The sequence below is a fragment of the Ambystoma mexicanum genome, chromosome 3p (assembly GCF_040938575.1).
Source record: "Ambystoma mexicanum isolate Mex_15411 chromosome 3p, UKY_AmexF1_1, whole genome shotgun sequence".
Classification (NCBI taxonomy): Eukaryota; Metazoa; Chordata; class Amphibia; order Caudata; family Ambystomatidae; genus Ambystoma; species Ambystoma mexicanum.
In genome coordinates, this window is record NC_090925.1 from 745926480 (window position 1) to 745946194 (window position 19715).

General features: G+C 48.4%; 1 long non-coding RNA gene across 1 annotated transcript in view; it reads right to left on the minus strand.

The window, feature by feature from the left end:
- Positions 1-9279: 9279 nt before the first annotated feature.
- Positions 9280-19715, minus strand: part of LOC138580802 (uncharacterized) — a 524112-nt gene continuing 513676 nt past the window's right edge. Inside the window, exons 4-6 of the long non-coding RNA XR_011304347.1 lie at positions 10500-10631; positions 10245-10367; positions 9280-9784 (exon numbers count right to left, since the gene is read on the minus strand). This is a non-coding gene — a long non-coding RNA (uncharacterized lncRNA). The remainder of the gene's footprint in view (positions 9785-10244; positions 10368-10499; positions 10632-19715) is intronic.

The following is a 19715-nucleotide window of genomic DNA, read 5'->3' on the forward strand; positions in this document are numbered from 1 at the left end:
AGCCACACACACACACACACACACACACACCCCCCCAACTAAAGCTACAGAGCCCTCAAAAGTAAGAACACATCAAACTGTGCTAACGAATAATAGCACCCAAAACATAATCTTTATATTTGGAGGGAACCTTCCTCTCCCTGACAGAATGAGCATGAGTTAGAACAGGGTCGGCCGCCCAGGAAGTGGACACCTCACGTTCATCAACCGGAACATTTCCAATATCAGAATCGTGCGCAGAAATAGGAATGGAATGTTCCTCAACCTCCCGGAGATCTACAGCCGCCCCACTAACCATGGGCTGCAAGTTAACTAGTTCCTCATGGTCTTCCCGGATCGTGGAGCCCTCTAAGAGGGAATCACACCCTACACCAGCATCTCCTGAAACGCCACTAGGCCTACCAGAATCACCACCTGTAGAAACTACTTTCTCTTGGTCCACCACTATCACACTCCTGAGACGCCATGTAGATCCATCATCAAGTTTTACATACCCACGACCACGCTTGACCACTTTGCGTGGGTTTAAGTACCTGCTGAGACCTTTGGCTACAAATCTGGGATTCTTGATCTGAACCCAATCATCAATCTTCACCGAAAGGGGTTTCCTACTGGCCAGTTGCTCACTCAAAAAACGCCTTTGCTTACACCGAACTCGATCCAAAACTCCCTGCATATCCACCTGTGACTGGACACCCCCGCCCAGGGCTGGCACTCTCAATTTGGAGCCGGTTTCCTCCCCCACATAAGCTCAAAAGGAGAATGCCCAGTGACACTAGAGGGAGTCAGACTAAGCTTTTAGAGATTCTGACACTACCTTTCCCCACGGAAGACCATTAGCAAGAGCCAACTGGATGGCCCCCTTGATAAAACGATTCATACGTTCCACTAGACCGTTGGCTTGAGGATTATATAGAGCAACCTTATGATGACGTATGCCCAGATCATCCAGAAACTTTTGCATATAATCTGACACAAACTGAGACCCATTGTCGGTCACCAATCCAGCAGGCACACCCTTCCTGTCAAACACTGCAGAGAGAAACCCCACAATCTTCTCAGCAGTAACCGTAGATAAGGCAGTGGCCTCGACCCATCTCGACGTATAGTCCACCATAACCACAATGAATCTCAAGTCTCCTCCTAACGAATCTACGGGTCCCATTATGTCCAACGCTACTTTGGACCAGTCTTGAGGGGGGACTTCAACAGGATAGACTGGTTGGGGAACTGTAACCTTGCTTTTATCACTGTTGGAACATGCTGCACAATCTTTTACCACATCCTCCACGTCTGTGTCCATTCCAGGCCACCAATAATCCTGTCTAATTCTCCTCTTGGTCATAGACCTGCCCAAATGCCCCTTGTGTGCTAACTCAACAAGTTTCCCTCTAAGGGAACAAGGGGGAACTAACCTCAGACCTCTGGCCACGCCCCATGGACCTTCGGACAATTCTTGCCATACATGCCCATACAGCTTGGACAACTTAGCACTGGCAAGACCACCTCTAAGTGCTGCTCTTAATTCGACCAACTCGGGATCATCTGTACACTCAGCACTCCATTCTGGTTCCGACACAGCGGGCACTACACTAGCCACCAAGGAACATTCGTCCCCCACTACACCTGGAGACTCTTCATCACTGCTAGAATTCAGAAAACGCGACAGGCAATCAGCTACCGCATTTCTCACACCAGGGACATACTCCACCCTGAAATTAAATTCTGTCATATTGGCCATCCATCTCATGATCCTGGTAGACGCATGAGACAACCCATTTGTTGTCAATACATGAACCAACGGCTTGTGGTCAGTACGAAGGGTGTACTCAATTCCCCACAGAAAGGTTCAAAAATATTTAGAAGCCCACACAGCTGCAAGAGCTTCTCTTTCTATGACAGCGTACCTGCCCTCATCTTCTCTGAGCACTCTCGATGGAAAGGCTATGGGACGAAGTTCTCCCTCAACCTTTTGTTCCAGTACAGCACCTATGCCATACTCACTCGCATCCACAGTTAGAAACGTTTTTCTGACAGGGGAAAATGAACTCAAGGATGGAGCCAGCTCAATTTCTTCTTTCAACTTGAGAAATTCCGCCTGACACTGATCAGACCACACAAAATGCACGCCCTTCTTTAATAATGACCTCATACCTACTGTCTTGTCGGCATAAGAAGGTACGAACTTGCTGTAATATTCAGCAAGCCCCATGAACGATCTCAACTGCTCTTTATTAGCCGGGGACGATGCATCGCTCAATGCCCTCACTAACTCAATCTTAGGGTGAATACCCTTGGCATCCAGAGAGTGTCCCAAATAAGTCACGCTGGGGACACCCACCTTGCATTTGCTAAGTTTGACCGTGAGACCACAATTCTTCAGGACATTCATCACCTCAAGAACTCTACGGTCATGCTCAACCTGAGACTCACCCCACACCAGAATATCATCTTGAAAACATTCCACTCCACGTTTACCTGCAAAGAGTTTCGGCATTGTCCTCTGAAAAACAGCGGCAGCAGATGCCAAACCAAAGGGCATTCTACAAAAGCGTAATGCGCCAAAGGGAGTGACGAAAGATGTAAGGGGGCGGGAGTCAACATGCAGATCTATTTGATGATATGCGGATGACAGGTCAAACGTCGAAAAGCAGGATGCACCACACACCAAGGAAAGCATTTCATTAATATTGGGCAGAGGGTGTCTGTCAACCCATATGCATGAATTAAGGTCCTTAAGGTCTACGCACATTCTCATGCCTCCATCACTCTTACGTGCCAGGACCACCGGGGCCAACCATTCCGAACTCTACTTCCTCTATAACTCCCGACTTTTTGAGTTTATTAAGTTCTTCCTTCAAGGCATCACGAGCCATGATAGGAACCCTCCTGACTTTATGGACAACCGGCACAGAAACCCTCTTGAGAATTATTTTGTGCGCAAAACCCTTCAATTTGCCCAACGTTTGAGTAAAAACAGAAGGAAATCTGTTCTCCAGCACTTCTGCCGTGAGTTTCTCATGCAACTCAGCTCCATCACTCTCTCCCCTCACACACATCACCGGGACTGCTTTCCCTGGTCTTATTTCTAGTTCTAGAGCAGCTTGCTCGTCCCACCCTATCACCGGGTCACCTTTGTGAGCCACATTTAACTTTCCTTTCGCCTCCCGTCCTTCAAACGTTATCTCAGCCCACTCGTAGCCAAGAACCTTGATGGGTACTCGCCCATAAACACACGAGTTTATGTCCGAACACAACAAATCAGACACCCTCTTGTGGAACTTAGATTCATACAGTTCAGGGGATATCATCGTGTATGGTGACCCCGTGTCCACCATCATTTCCTTTGGGACTCCGTTGACCATGAGCGTTGCCCACGCTCTGTTCTTGCAACGGCCCACACTTAACAAAGATCCCTCAGGTGCGCTACCATTGTCTTTGTCGGAACATCCCATGTACCCCACAATTGTCACACCTTCCTCATCATCATTAGTGTCCACCAACTTCACCGATTCTTTAACCGACACAACACCTCTGCACATGCGGGCATAATGACCCTTAGTTTTGCATCTCCTACATTCCACATTGGCAGCCGGACATTCTTTTGCGCCTGCCACATGTCCCCGCCAACCGCATCTCCTGCACAGTTCCCTTGACGAGGGTATCGGCTTACTGTCCTTGTTCTTTGCTCTGGCATCAAGTGATTTACAGGGAATCACAGCGTGCACCGTTTCTCCCTTATCGGGCATCTCTCTGACAGTCTTCCTGGACTCTTCAATGGCACGAGCTATCTCAATGACCTTCTCCAGGGGTGGATCTTTTTCTATCCACAACCTTTCTCTAACGCGCACATCACATGTCCGCATCATCACCTGATCCCGGATGTACTCATCAATGGTACCAGTAAACTTGCACGTCGCTATCAGAGTGCGGAGGGCAGTCACATAAGCATCTATGCCTTCATTAGAGCCTTGAGCCCTCGAGAAGAAATGGTACCTTTCGAGCACCACATTGGCCCTCTTGCCGAATCGTGTCTCCAATTTGCCCAAGGCTGTTTCGTAAGCTAACACTACTCCTGGTACGGCATCACCCCATCACTCCCTTCTGTGGGGGCAGTAGGAGCAGCGTGCACATTGGGACATGGGAGATGTCTGAACAGCCTTAGACCCTCAGTTCCCAAACAGTTAAGCAAAGCTGCTTCCTTTTCATCATCCGTGAACTTGGCACCACCTGCTGCCCTAAGATATACTTTGAAGGTGTCGACCCATAAGTCCCACACAATTACTGGTTCACCCGGACTGGCCAGAAATGCAGGAGGCGGACGTGCACTGTTATGCTGCATGTTGAGTAGGGTTTGGGTATTGGCAATGTCAGTCTATAACTTCACGTTAGTGGCAGGCAAAGAAATCAACTTAAATTGTCACTAATCACAGAATACTGCAGATCCTAGGCATCTGAAGGTTAACACAGTCACAAACTCTTGAATTGTTCACACGGGGTTAACTTTTCAACAGGAACCAGCGGGAACGCCCCTTGATGCGTGCTGCTACGTTACGCGTTACCCGCTTGACACGCCGGCTGCAGATGCCGACGCGTGTGGGTTTACAGCTTCTTGCCCCCTGTGCTCCCCCCTTGGTCTACGCCTCCTTTCTAGGACCCCCGTTCACAACGGGAGGCCCACGCTTGACTTCGGCCACAGACGCGGGCGGGGGCAGCCCTCCTCCTCCTCACCTGCACTCCAGTTACTGCAGCGGGGCCGCGCTCGACCAGGGCCGGGGAGCGCATGCCGGGCGCGCGGGGACAGCCCTCCTCCTCACCTGCACTCCAGCACCTGCTGCAGGGGTGCCGCGCTCGATCCCGGATGGGGAGCGCTGGCCAGGTACGCTGGTTACGGTTGTCTGCGTGCGTGGGAAGGCCTCCTCTCGCCTTCCTTCTCCTAGACTCCTGATGCGGCGGAGACACTGCGCTCGACCCAGGCTGGGGAGTGCAGGCCAGGCTGAAGTGGACGTGTGGGGAAATGCTCCTCTTCCATCTGAGAAGCTCGCTCGACGCAGGCAGCGTCGGCCAGAGAACTCTTCCCTTAACAGGCCTGGGCAGCACTTGGAAAACGGACCGGCCTCAGGGAAGGGAATGTAGGCAACTGCTGGGCGGCGAGTGGCTACGTGGGTTGGAGGCTGGTTGCCCTCGTCGCCAGTGTAATAAGGAGGCGTACACCGTAGGTAAGTGAAGATCCTTTAATAGCAACCAGCCTGACCCCAGCTGTGCTCAGCCTACATTACAGCTCTCCACTTAAACTCATAACCGTTCTTCTTGGAATGTGGAACATTAAACAAATGCAAGGATGGCATCAGAACAAGAGTGGAATTCTACGAGGTAGAATTCCACTCAAGAGCCATTACACATTATAACACCAAGCTTGAGTTATATCAGCCTCCTAAGTACTAGTAAAGACTGCTGACTATCCATGGCACTCAAGGTGTTCCGGGAGGTGGCAGATGGTTCTCCATCATGGGTCCAAGAATATAGAATCATCTCCCACTGGAACTGTATTACTGGAATTCTCTGATCATATTCCATAAACAAATCCAAAAACCTACCTTTATGAATAATTATTCATCCGTGTTTAGGGTTGTTTTCTTGTCCCTCGGCAGTCATTTTAATCTGTGCCCAGATGAAGGTCACCCTGCCCTGTTCCTTCAGGATATGTGCTTTAATCCAAAACAAATCAAATTAAATCAAATCATACAATGAAATCAAGTAGAAATGGGTCAGTGTCAGTCACATGTCAGGATGGTGCTTTTGAAAGGGAGAGCTGCAGCTGATGAAGCAACTTGTCAGGCCAGTGCCTCAGACAGCCTAGCAGGACAGGGACAGAAGGTGCCTCTGAAAGTTCAGATGGGCTGGGGAAGAGTCAGATGCATGTTCTGGGAAAGCCAGTCATAGGCGTTGATATCGTGGATAGCACTCATACAGCCCAAAGCACCAAGTAAAACAAAGGGGAGGCTAAAGAGCGAGAGGGTGAGGGTGGCAGGGACTAGTGAAAGTTGAATCCAGAGTGAGGAGAAGCTTAACAGTTTTGTTTTGTAGCATATCTGCCAAATGATGATCAGAGAAGATATACATCTATTTTATCAAACAAAATTGGGTTAAAGTATGGACCAATCAAACATTTCTTCAGTATGAGGCAAATATTGAAGTTCTTTGGTTTGTTTCAAAGGAAAAAGAGTTAAGGGTTGTAGCCAATGAAATATCAGAAAACCCTTCTTCAGAGAGATCCAAGAGAGATCCAAGAGACCTCCCAGATCGCTGCCAATCTCCAGCTTTAGTGTTGACATTAGTTTCGGAATTTGCCTCACTTTCTAAGTTCACCTCATTTTCAGAGTTCACCTCACTTTCGGTGTTCACTTCAGTTTCACCTACTTTTAGGGTTGTCACCTAGGTTTTGGGGACCAGATACATCTTCCTCATCCTGCCAATGAGTCTGCCAGGGTCAAGGATGCAGGGTTTGTACCTCGGCCTCGCAGAAGTTCGGCCTTCACAGCGCTTCTTTTTCTAGTTCCAGGCTCTATCTAACGTCTAAGCAGAAGTAGCTGTATTTTATGTTCCACACTCTGCCCTCCAATCGAACACCTCTGTAGCCCCTAGTTTTATGCCCTGGCGAGCACCCTTTAAACATACACGGGCCAGCAATGGGCTACTAACCGAAACAACCCCACCATCCAAGTGCAGCTGTTCAGGAGAGGTACTGGGCAACCTGCAATTTAAAGGGCTTAGTACACCGGGAAGAGGGGTGGGCGGCTTTTATATAAAAAAAACAGCACAAACGTATCAGACTTTCTGTCATTCAATATTTGCTGCACTCCCTATTCCCATTCATAATTTTCTATTACATTTTTGGGGCATAGGACAAACTTTGTATCAGGTTCAACGGATGTCACCACATGTCACATGGCTGAGGGAACATACAACTACTGACACCAGAATAAAGTTAAAAGGTTTTATTAAGCACAAGTAAAAACATAAGACTATTGCATGGAAATTGTTTCAGGATGGCTGCAACATAAAGGTTCTTAGGAAACATATTCCTTGTAAGCAGGACTGTATATGAAGGACAGAAAATAAAAAGGCATACTGAAAGTCCCAGATAGGAAAGGCTCCTACTTAGTGATTTCTAGAGCTCAGTTCTTATCCTTTCTTCTGGGACCACAAGGCCTTTGTGCCTCTCTTGGGGTTGTAGGGCTTCTTCCCTTTGCTAAATGTCCCAACATTCCTCCACTTCTTGAGGCTGTCCTTCTCTCTGTTACTTTCTCCCCTCTTCCCGGGTCAAGAGGCTCTCCCCCTCTGTTGCACATTCCCTCTCCTGGGAATCAAAGTCACTCTCTCTCTTTCTCTCTTCACTGTGTTAAGATGGATTTCTAATCTCTGACCGGGTGGACAGACTTTAGGAGACCAACCTAGTTATAGTGAACATGGGAAACCCGGGGAGTTTAGCCAAACCAATCAAGGTAGCATGTACAGTGGTCAAGACTAAGTTACAGGAGAGGCGAGTGTGGTTAGGAGTCTACAATGAGTCCACAAAGTGAGCACACAATGATTCAACTCAGACAGTAAGTATAAAAATACTATATTATTGGCCAAGAAACACACTAGGAAAATGAATCAAACAGGTAATGTTATCGCACAATACTAAAATTAATAAACATATATACAGTCACAGTTAGAGCAAAGTGTACAGTTCACCCCCACAATACCTAAAAGGGAAGGTAGTTAACAATTGTACCGACAGTCCACAGGAATAGGAACCCTAACTTGTAAAGTCCTACCCTAAATTGAATGGGGCCTTGTCTGCAAAGCTTCACACATACTTTTGTAAGTTGGGAAAAAGCTAGGGAAATGTTCAAATTAATTTGAAGATCAGTCCAGAAGACTTTCGAAGGAGTTTACTGGTGAGTAAAGTACTTTTCTATCTTTTGAAGGACTTTTGCAACAAGTGTTGCCAAAGCAAAGTAGTTTAAAACAAATCAAAGTTCTTCACAAACTTTATTATGGAGGAGATGGGGGCACCGTTAAGTATGGGGACTACTCACTACCCGTATTCAGATTTTTCCCAAGACGTGGCAGTTTGAAGGAAGATCGCTGGGGGTAGCTTTTCCCACCATTGGATACAGTAGCAGATGCCCAGGAGCTACGGGTGCAAGCAAAGTTCTGGTCGGGTCCAGGAGCAGAATGCAACCCTTTCCAGTGGACGAATGCAGCAGGCAATGATGCAGGACTCTTCTGGACATTCTACCAGACGGGGGGTAGCCGGTTCTAGCGATTGTCACTGCTGACAGAAACAGCAGGCATCCCAGTAGTTGCAGTCAACGAAAGCCTTGCATTTCCAGACCCCTTGATGCTGGAATGTTGAAACTTTGCAGGAAGGAGACTTATAGGACTAGCTGGAGAACACCTAATGTTCCAGGAGAAAATGCAGAACGGCAACGCTTCTGGCGCAGTAGCCCAAAATGGAGTTGGTCGTCAGTCCACCGGGTGGTCCAGGGATGCTTCTGAACACTTCAGGCTGCAGGAACACAAGAAGACAATCAGACTGGTTGGTCCCACCAGTCCAAAGGGCACAAGCCACAGCAAGGGTCTTCTGAGATCAGTACCCAGACAGGGCTCCACTGGGACAGCAGCAAGGAATAATCGCCATGCCTCTTCAGGATTCTTCCGCAGGTTTTCTGTTATCTGCACAGCCAGACAGACTACTTGGCCCCTCTGCTAATCTGCTGGAATGCTGCAGGGCACCTCTTCTTATCCCAAATTCCAGTGAATGATCAGACCCAGCCCTCCAATGGAAATATCTGCCCCACACATGCACACCAGAAGTGGTCCAATCAGGGACCACTGTGGAGCTGACTCATGCATGCCCACTAGAGGGACCAACAAATCCCATCCCACTTCTTGGGACCCAACATGTATGGCATGCACTAGCCCACAAAAGCCACTGCTTTCCCGGGCAAATGCATGACCATAAAAAGGAATTTCCTGACCTGGGAAGGTGGGAAGAAGGCCATAGAACAAAGTAACCAAAGAACAAGTGAAAAACCTTGTGGCACGGCCATGTTAGGACACTAGCCACGGTTACTAGCCAAACGCTGTAAAGGCCAGAGAGCTAACTAAAAATATATAAAAAATAGTAAAAATGTAACTGCTGCAACCAGCTTGTCTATATCAAACAAACTGACGGTCCCATGTAGCCATTTAATTCAATAATCTTGGGCTTGAAAGCAATTAGTTGAAAAGAGATTTATTCAATGCAAAAGCTTTGTGTCAATTAACACATTGTTTAGAAACATATCAAGGCACTCACCCGGTACATCTCGTTCAAAAACAAGACCCATTCCCTACACACATAACCCATCCTTCAATTATACTTACGCATTCCTAAGCATGTAAACACAACAGTCATTAATAAACAAATACTTTTTTTGCAATATACACAAAAAAACAAACAAAAGCAAAGAGACAGAAAATATTCCTGGCTGGTCCTGGAAAGAAGATCCAAAGTAAGTATCCTCCCGTCCCCTGCACACTATCTAGTACTGTACAAAACAATAAACATTTCAATTCAGTATTACTGTGATTCAATGCATACAACAGTGACCAAGAGAAACAATTTGTTCAGTTTTCACAAGAAAAATAAGATTTAATGATAACAGAAAATAACGCAGAAACCGCCTTTATGTCCGCTATTGGCTGACGTGGTTCGAGGTAAAGACCCCTTCTTCTTGAGCCTTGCGGACTGGAAAGAAACCACAGAAAACCGAATCAATCTTGTGTGTAATACATCACTAATTAAAGTTATGAATCATTATTTTTCATTTAGAATTATCAGGACATTCTCGGCACAATTGCTTAAGTATTCATTGCATATGTACTTATGAGTCACCTGGATGTCACCCCCCCTGCTTTGGATATACTCACTTCGGTCCATTAATCTAAAGTAACTCAAAATTAATCACCAAAAATAGAGTGAGCGCCTCATGCACCCCAACCACCCAGTGTGGTACTAATGTGAAGACCAGTGATTCTTACCGGTTTTCTCTTCACGAGGTATACATGATTCAAAAATTTAAGATATGGCAAAGAATCAGTTCCTAAAATATAGGATGAAGCCATTAACTTACTGTATGGTGCCAATTCCATGTTACGTTTACATCCTTAATATCCCGAGTATCAATGGGTAAGTGGGCCTTACTGACCTGTCCAAAACAAGGGTACTTTCCTCCCTAGTTCCAAACATGGAATCAACGAGAGCCATCAAACTCCGTCACTGGTTTTCAATCCTGCGTTTACTAGAGTATGTCCCAGTGAGTCACCAGCACCTGCAGGCAAACAAACAGCGGCGTGGTTGCTGGGTATGTGCTTACGATAAACGACTCCCGTTTGCAAATGACTTCTCATCTCTATTTGTCATCTATGTCTGCTTCCAGATATTAGAAATAATATGCACTCACCCGCTGCAGAGGCCTCGCATCCACTTGTCGGTACTGGAGTCTATTAGTTGGCGATCAGTAGAAGTGCACTCACATCAGTAGAAGTGCACTCTTCACATATTGAATTTCAATAACTGCGGCTGGCAGCATATACTGAAAAAAAGATAAAGACCCACGCTATTGAAATGGTGCGTATTATTTCCCATCCATAGCATGCATATGCACTCAATGGCATAGCATCACGGTATACAAGTATACAAATATGCAGAGACATAACGCTCACCCTGTCAGACCGCGAGGGCTACGTTCCCCGTACTCTCACCATGCTCTGCAGAGGATGGCGTCTGTCTCCACTGCAACGGCCCTCGCGTCCAGCTTGTGCTGTCGGACATTTTGGGTAAACTTGTAGATTCTGGTTGCCTGACTCAACGAGGAAGGACTACCCATGATAGTTTCTATAAGTAGGCGTCCATCTTGTAATGTAGTCTAATGTATGGGGCACCAGTGTCAATTCACTTCACCTAACCAGAACCTTCTCTATACGCATAGTACGCTCTATTTTTGTTGAAAATTTAATGGAGTTTACATGGTGAGGCATATGTAGCAGTCATCAACTCTCCAGAGAGATAAAAAAAATATTAAATTATGGGTCAACATCTAAGTGGCTCGTATATCCTTGAAACATAACATATCACATATCTTTTACCGAAAAATAACCAGGTTACTCACCGTAGTAACCACCTTACTCCTAGTCCATAGTCCCCTTTCCTCCATACTTATGGGACATTCCTCCGTCCTGTGGGGACGGGACCGGAGCACTTTGTAAAAAGCATCCAAAAATGTTGAAACTTTTTTTAGTCCTTCCTCTCTTTCCGGGCGGGGCCCGGCACGCAGCCATCTCAGCTCCGCCCTGCGCATCGCCCATCAGTCCTTTTCTATCACCAGGTCCACGACCTCTTAGCAATAACAGAGGAACCTTATTAGAGGGGACGGCAGGCGGGCGTATGGAGGAAAGGGGACTATGGACCAGGAGTAAGGTGGTCACTACGGTGAGTAACCTGGTTATACTCCTACGTCCCATCCCCTTTCCTCCATACTTATGGGAGATTCCCAAGCACTCCTTACAGGAACTATGGGTGGATGGAAAATCCCTTACTGAAAAAGGTTCATCAGCACAGCCTGGCCAAACTGAGCATCAGATCTTGAGCTCATGTCTAGACAATAATGCTTACAAAAAGCAGATTGGGAGGCCCAAGTAGCCGCCTTTGCAATGGTCTCCCAGGGGACATATTTCTGAAAGGCAACCGTGGCTGCCTTGCCCCGCACCAGGTGTGCATGAATACCTTTAGGAGGCTTCAGCCCTTAGACGGTGTAAGACTCCGTAATGCAGGCAGCGATCCACCGAGAAATAGTCGCCTTAGAAGCCTGCTTACCTTGTGGGTTACCAAAGGTCACAAACAGTTGAGAAGAACTCCTAAGCTTGGATGTTCTGTCCAGATAGAACTTAAGAGCCGTTCTAACATCGAGGCAATGCAGAACCCTTTCTGCCTCTGAGGCAGGTTTCAGAAAAAAGACCGGCAGGGAGATTGACTGGTTCAGATGGAACTCAGATAACACCTTTGGCAGGAAAGTAGGATTTGTCCGTAGGACCACCTTATCCTTGTGAAAGACCAAGAAGGGATGCTCCACAGACAAAGCCTGGAGCTCACTCACACGCCTTGCTGAAGTAACGGCGACCAAAAAGGACACCTTCCACGACAGGTGCTTGAGGTCTACCGTGGCCATTGGTTCGAAATGTTTATGGCACAGTGCCGTCAGGACTACATTTAGATCCCACATCGGGTGCGGACTACGAATCCGAGGATAAAGGCACATCAAGCCAGCAAAATGCATCTTAACCACTGGGTTAGACAGAGAGTAAGAGCATTGCTCCGTCGATAGGTAAGCGGAAACCGCCGAAAGATAAGTTCTGCATGACAGAATGTGGACACCCGACTCTGCTAAGTAGGATACAAAGGACAGTACCATGTTAATTGCAGCCCCCCTTGGGTCCAACTGCTTGCTTAAACACCAATGACAGAACCTGAGCCATTTGCTTCTGTACTGGGACCTAGTCGAGGGTTTTCTGGCTGCCTGGATAATACGCATGTTATCCGCAGACAGGTTAAGATGTTCTAAAGGCTTGAATTCAGGCACCATGCCGCCAAGCTGAGCGATTGTGGGAAGGGGTGCCATAGCTGCTGTTCCCCCTGGTGAAGAAGATCGGGGTCACTGGTAACCTGATCGGTGGATACACCGATAGTTGTTGAAGTTCTGAGAACCAAAACCTGGCCGGCCACCACGGGGCTATGAGTAGAAGAGAACAGTTCACTGAGTTCTTCAATTTGCAAATCGTCCGGTGAACTAGAGGCAGAGGTGGGAAAGGATAAGCCCTCATGTTGTGCCATGGAATCTCGAGAGCATCCCCCAGATAGGAGACCTCCAGCCCGATTCTGGAGGCATACAGAGGAAGCTTCTTGTTTGTCGTCGTAGCGAAGAGGTCCACTTCCGGTGTGCCCCAATGCAGGAAAATCCATGAGAAGACCTCCGCCTTCAACTCCCACTCATAGCTGACCATTGTCCGCCAGCTGAGGGCATCTGCCGTGACATTCAGCTGGCCCGGGATGTGTACTGCAAGTAGCCAGACACCATGAAGAACAGTCCACTCCCAAATCTGGATGGACAGGACCACGAGGGGGGGAGACTTGGTTCCCCCTTGCTTGTTGATGTAATACATCAACACCACATTGTCCGTGTGTCATGAACCATCAAACTCGTCCTTTTTGGACTTCCTGGTCCCTGACCCATAGAGACCCATACACAGCGGTACACCCAACATGGCCACAGACCACAGAACGCAGCGCACCAGTTTCTGCATTGCACGCATCACGTTCCATAAAGCGGCCACGCCCCCGCGGCTCTGCGCGTCTCAACGCTACTGTTTACTGAGGTTGACGTGTGCTGCCGAAGTTCGCTCTTGTTAACTACTAGGTCCTGGTTCCTGGCTCCTTGAACCCTTCACCTTCCTCCAATTTCCCTTGCCCTCCTTTTCATCCCGTATCTCCGCGTGCACTCTGCCGAGTGTAAGCTTTGCTGTTTCCAGGAATTCCCGGATATTCTGAACGATCCAGGATTCGGATCATGGAACGCATGCTGGAAGCTGAGGACACCCGCGCGGGGTTATATAAGACCCGTGCCGTACGAAGGAAGTCTTCAACAAAGAAAGAAAAAAAACAGGTGAGAAGGGGGGAAACCTGTGACACCGTGCGGATACGGACCGCTTTGTTGGCAATGATCGGTCTGAACGCCTTGAGCGCTTGGAAAAATCGCCAGAAGCTCCAGATGATTTATGTGAAGGAGCTTGTCCTGAGGCGACCAAAGGTCAGAGACCTGAAGAAGGTCCAACGTCGCACCCCACCCCAGAAGTGAGGAGTCCGTTGTGACCGTTACCATCATGGTTGGGTCCTGAAACCCCGCCCCTACCGACAGGTTGATGAAAGACGACCACCAGTCCAGTCTGCTCTCATGAAAGCCGGATTCGTTATCAACTTGGAGTCCGGATCTACAGCCTGAAGCCAAGAACTCCGAAGAGCCATCTGCGTCCACCTCATTTTGAGATAGGCAAGAGGAAGAGCCAACACACACGAGGCCATGAGACCCAGAAGCCTCTGAAAGCACCAGGCCGACATGCTCTCCAACTGTGCAAACATCTGACACGTGGCCAACAGATCTGCCATTCTGTCCCCGGTCAGGTACACTCTGCAGTCGATCGTGTTCCAGCGAAAACCCAGGAAAATCAAGTCCGGAGAGACCGTCATAGAAGATTTCCGCCAGTTCACCGACAGCCCAAGGTGGAACAGAAGCTGGAGGAGAGACCGAAGATTGCAGGCGGCTTTCAAAGGGCACGGGCTGCACAAGAGCCAGTCGTCCAAATACGGATACACATGGATACCCTGCAGACGAAGATAGGCCGCGATCACCAACATCATCTTCGTGAAAACACACAGCGCCGAGCTGAGGCCAAAAGGAAGCACTCGAAATTGGAAGTGCTCCTCTCCCACAGAAAAGCAGAGATATCTTCTGTGTGGATTCCTAATCAGAATATGCATGTACGCACCCTGAAGGTCCACCACGCTGTGCTAATCGCCCATCTGCAAGGAGGACCTATCTGGCCAGGCGTGATCATCTTGAGCCTCTCTTGGGGTAGGAAAAGATTGAACTGGGAAAGATCTAGGATGGTGCGCAGGCCAGCCTGGTTGGGTTTGGGCACCGTAAACAGCCGGGAGTAGAAGCCCTCCCCTCGTTCCCCAAGGGAAACGGGTTCCACAGCTCTGAGATCCAGAAGTTTTTGAATCTCGGCCTTTAGGGAGGACGACCCCGACGGCTGGAAAGGAGGGTTGAAGGGCAGGGTATGGGGTAAGGGTAAGTGGAAGCACGCCTGAGCGACTGACAAGACCCACCCGTCTTTGGTGATGGTCTGCCACGCCTCCCAAAGAGACGCAATGTGTCCTCCCACCGGGGTCTCGTGCGAGCGCAGAGAACCCTAATTTTGTAGGCTTTTCAGTGGTGTTACCACCTGAACCTGAGGAGGAGGCTGAGGAGTGGGAGAAAAACCGAGTCTGTTGCTGCCTCCGGCGGTTAGTACCCAAAGGGATATCCACTCTACGAGATTTCCGGTCTAGAAAACCTCTAAAACCAGAAGAGGGCAGGCTTTGCGATAACGGTCTCTGGGCCCTAAAAGGAGTTTTAACTAGGACTGACAAGGACTTAGCTGTCTGGGTGCTGTCCTTCATCTTGGTCAGCTCCACATCAGTTGTAGAATGGAACAGCTCCTCACCGTCAAACGGAAGGTCCAACACCTTGTCCTGCACTTCCTTTGAAAATTTGGTGGCATGCAACCACGCCTGTCGGGAGGTATCAACTCCCAGCATAAGGCCCCGAGCCGAAGTGTCAACGTGGTGTGCCGCAGCTTCCAGCAGATCCTGGGCCAAGACCCAGGCATCGGACAATCCTGCCTTAAAGTCTTCCAGCTTCTCGACAGGAATGAACTCCTCAAACTCCGACAGACCTTTCCACATCCTCATATTCGCCCCCGCTAACACCAGTTCCGCATTAGCCTGCCGGAGCTGCAAGGCCAAGTTAGCGAAAATCTTCCTCCCAAGGTAGTCGAGGAGCTTGTCCTCCTTCCCCAGAACCTGAGTAGCCGTCGTAGAAGAGGATGCTGCAGGCCTGGACTGTAAAGAGGCCGCAGCCACCACTGTGGAGGAGGAGGGCGGACAAGACGACAGGGCCACCTCTTCCGAAGAATGCAGCCTGTAACGCACATCAATTTTCTTATTGTCGAAAAGTCCAGAGTGTGGCTTTTCCCAGACCCTACGGACCTCGGCCAGAAAGTGCTTCTGCAAGAACAGGCCGGTACGCTCCAAAGGAGACAGTGTGAACGCCCCAGAAAGCACACCCTCCTGCGGAGCGGGTGCCTCGGGCACCGGAACATCCAAAAAGCACATCATGTCCAGTACCCGTTCATGAAAAGCTCTAATAGAGCGGGGCAGGTCCTCGTTGTCCTGATCGCCCTGCGCCTCATCCGACAGGTCAGGATCCTGCTGAACCGTGTCGGACACTGCCTTGTCCACAGGAGACAATGGGGGCAATGGCGGAAGGGTCGGGGGAGGCACCGTAGGCAATGGCCGCACCGGCAGAGCCACCGGAGGAGCGGGTGGAGCCGGAGGCGCGGGTGGACATATCCCCCTAAAAAGCCCCTTGAAATATTTCCTCATGGGGTCGGTACACATGACCGTCTGAAATTTGCCAAAAAAAGTATCCTCCGGGGACTGTTTTGGAGCTACCGGAGGAGGCCTCTCATGAGGAGGTTAATTCCAGGGACGGAACGGGGAGGGTTGCCACACAGGCCCATCCCCCGAAGTGTCGACAAAAATCAAAGGTGCCGACCCCACAGGCAATGAAACATTGTGCGGAAGGGGCATCTGAGCGTTCCAGTCGTAAACTGGGCGAAAAGGATGCGCACAAGGAATTTTATGTTCACCCACAGAACCAAGCCCTACACCTGAGGCAGATGGCGTAGTTTTAGGGGAGGGGAACTGCGGCACGTGAGGAAGTGAGGCAGAGGTCCCTATCGATGGATCAGGTGTCTTAACTTTAGCCTTTAAGTAAGGAACCTCGGCAGAGCCGGTGCTATGAGGCCTGGAATGTTTCTGCAACATAACAATAGCCAAATTAGCCTTCACAGGAAGGGCCTCAGCGCTGCCGGTAAAGGAAGAACTTTCCTTCTTTGCCCTCTCAACAGTTCTGGCGTCGCCACAAGAGTGGGAACTGTGAGAAACAACTTTCACTGATAAGGCCTTGCCAGGCCTCTCAGAAATGTTGGTAACTTTAGCCTCTGTATGAGGGACCTCGGATCCAGGTCCGGTAACAGCCTTACAAGCGCGAGCCTCGAACATCCGTTCGGTAACACCAAGCCCAACCAAGGCCTCGGGGCGTACCCCGGTTTTATTTTTGAGGGAAGTCGATAAAGAGGCCTCAAAGCTAGCTTCAGTACCCCACGACTCAGTAGAACTGAGTCTGCAAGCAGCCCCCAAAGAAGGGGCCTCGGAGTGTACTCCGGTATCCACAGGCCCCTTACGGAGACCCTCGGAGAAAACTCTGGTACAATTCTTAGGCCCAGAAGGCACCTCAGGGCAATCCCCGGTGACAGAGCGACTAACGCTCCTCCCGGCTCGGGAAGAGCCTGGAAAGATGTCTCCCATCCGGGGTGCTATAAAAAGTAAAGAACTTACCGGCGTTTCTTCTTTTCATCGATAAAAGCTTGAAAATGCAAAGGAGGGGCACGTCGAAACACCTCCTCCCAGAGCTCCAACCGACGTCCCGGACCGAAAGGGAATCACAGTAAAAACAGGAGTCCCACGGTGGTCCGGACCCAAACACTCGAGACAAAGAGGATGGGGGTCCGCCCTCGCGAAGAGTCAGTGACACAATGAACAATCTGGAAAGTCTAGTTTGAACGACATAGACAGACTAGTACACGATCGCTAGCGAGAGCCAGTGAGGAAAAAAGGGAAGAAAATCTTCTGCGGATGCAAGTGCGTCCAGTCCCGAACGAGCGGAGAAAAGGACTGGTGGGCGATGCGCAGGGCGGAGCCGAGATGGGCGGGGTTACGGCCGCGTGCTGGGCCGCACGCAGAAAGAGAGGAAGGACTAAAACTGTTTGCAAAAGTTTTTGATGCTTTTTACAAAGTGCTCCAGTCCCGTCCCCACAGGACAGAGGAATGTCCCATAAGTATGGAGGAAAGGGGACGGGACGTTGGAGTACAGTATTATTATAAAGTGAAAAACACTCTTGAAAACAGTATTATAAAGCGAAAAACATGCCATGCCCGTATTTCCACTCTCTTGAATGATATTTCTGGATCTTCTGTCTCTAATCAATAGATGAAAGTACCTAATGTCATTTACTGAGCTTGTGGTACACAATAGTCCTGATCCTATAGTTATACATTACCAATCTATTTGATATACCATTGTCATTATGTCTTGATAATCGACACCGTACAATCTCAATCAGGTGTTTACTTTACACTATGCATCACCAGTATTGTTGGACAGATGTGGTCAAACCCTGACATAATTACCATTACATGCACCTATATACACGGTACATCGTTGATGTTCCAAGCATGTCAGAATAGAAATCATCATATAGTGTCAATCAATGCTCGTTTCACATTCTGTAACCCAAGGATTGCTAAATTGCAGTAATTTCATAAGTTTTGGTTCAACACATATTACACAAAGCACTTCAACGAACAGTCTTCATTAAGACCCTTTGGTTGTACTGTATCTAGTAGGTGGACCCAGTACATCTCTCTCTGCATCAGAAGTGCCTGATAGTTGCCTCCTCTCTGTGGTCGTTTGACCACTTCCAGTATATGGAATTTCAATTGCGCTATGGTTTGAGGATGTTCATGGTAATTTCTAGACACTGGGAATCTGGGATTTTTGCATTTTATGTTAAACTTGTGTTCAGTCTAAGGTTCTTTTGCCGATTTCATTGTCTTTCCAATATAGAGCTTTCCGCAGGGGCATTTTATTCTGTATATTATGCCTGATGTGAGGCAAGTCGCAAAATCTTTTAATTTGATTTTTTTGCCAGTTTGTGTATGTGAGATAGTTTTACCTTTTACAATATTGTTACAGTGCGTACAGAATAATCATGGGAAAATTCCCTTCTTTTTAGTTTTCAAAAACAGTTGCCTATCCTTCAAAGGTTTTTCAGCCCTTACCAACTTGTCCCTCAAGTTTCTTCCTCTTTTGAAGGCCATCATCAGCGATTTGGGAAACAGTTTGTAAAGTAGGGTCATTATGTATTATGTTCCAGTGCTTGTTGATAATTCTGCTGATCTGAAAGCTCTGTCTCAAGAATTTAGAAATGAATAGCAATGGGACTTCTTTGGTTTTCTCGTAGGTTGATAATAGTTGTGCTTTCGATATTACCATTGATCTTGTCTTTGCTTCATCTAAAACTTCCATTGGATAACCTCTTTGTCTAAATTTATCCACCAATGCTGAACATTCTGTGTCTATTCCTGCTGGGTCTGATATTATCCAATTCCAAGGAGGAATTGTTAGAATTATTTGCTTATGTGAATACAATACACACTAGAATTAAGTTCACTCTTGACATTGGGTCTCCAGCACTCCACTTTCTAGATGTAAGCCTTCAGATAAAAGATGGGAATATCGCAACTACTGTTTACCATAAACCGACAAATGCAAATAATCTGCTCCATTAAACAAGATTTCATCTGAGAGCTATATTTAAATGTTTGCCCTACAGTCAAAATCTGAGATTAAAGAGGAGACCTGCAGGAGAGAAAGCAAAACCCATACTGCAGTCTGGCGCTGCAGATTCCTGTGTGGGAGAGGGGCCGCATGCACTGAGGCTCTGCAGGACCGGGGTTCCCCACCTACCCCCTACCCCCTGGCTGCCATGTTGGGACGACGGTGGGAAGGACACACAAAGCGTTGCCGACTCGAGGAGCCATCGGAGGGAGGAAGCTGAGGTCCGAGGGCTAACTGCTGATCTCTGTGGACGGAGGAGGGAGGAGATGCCAGTGCAGCCCCAGGTCAAGGCACGCACCCAGAGCCTCCCCCAGAGCCTCCATCACTCCTCACACCCACCCA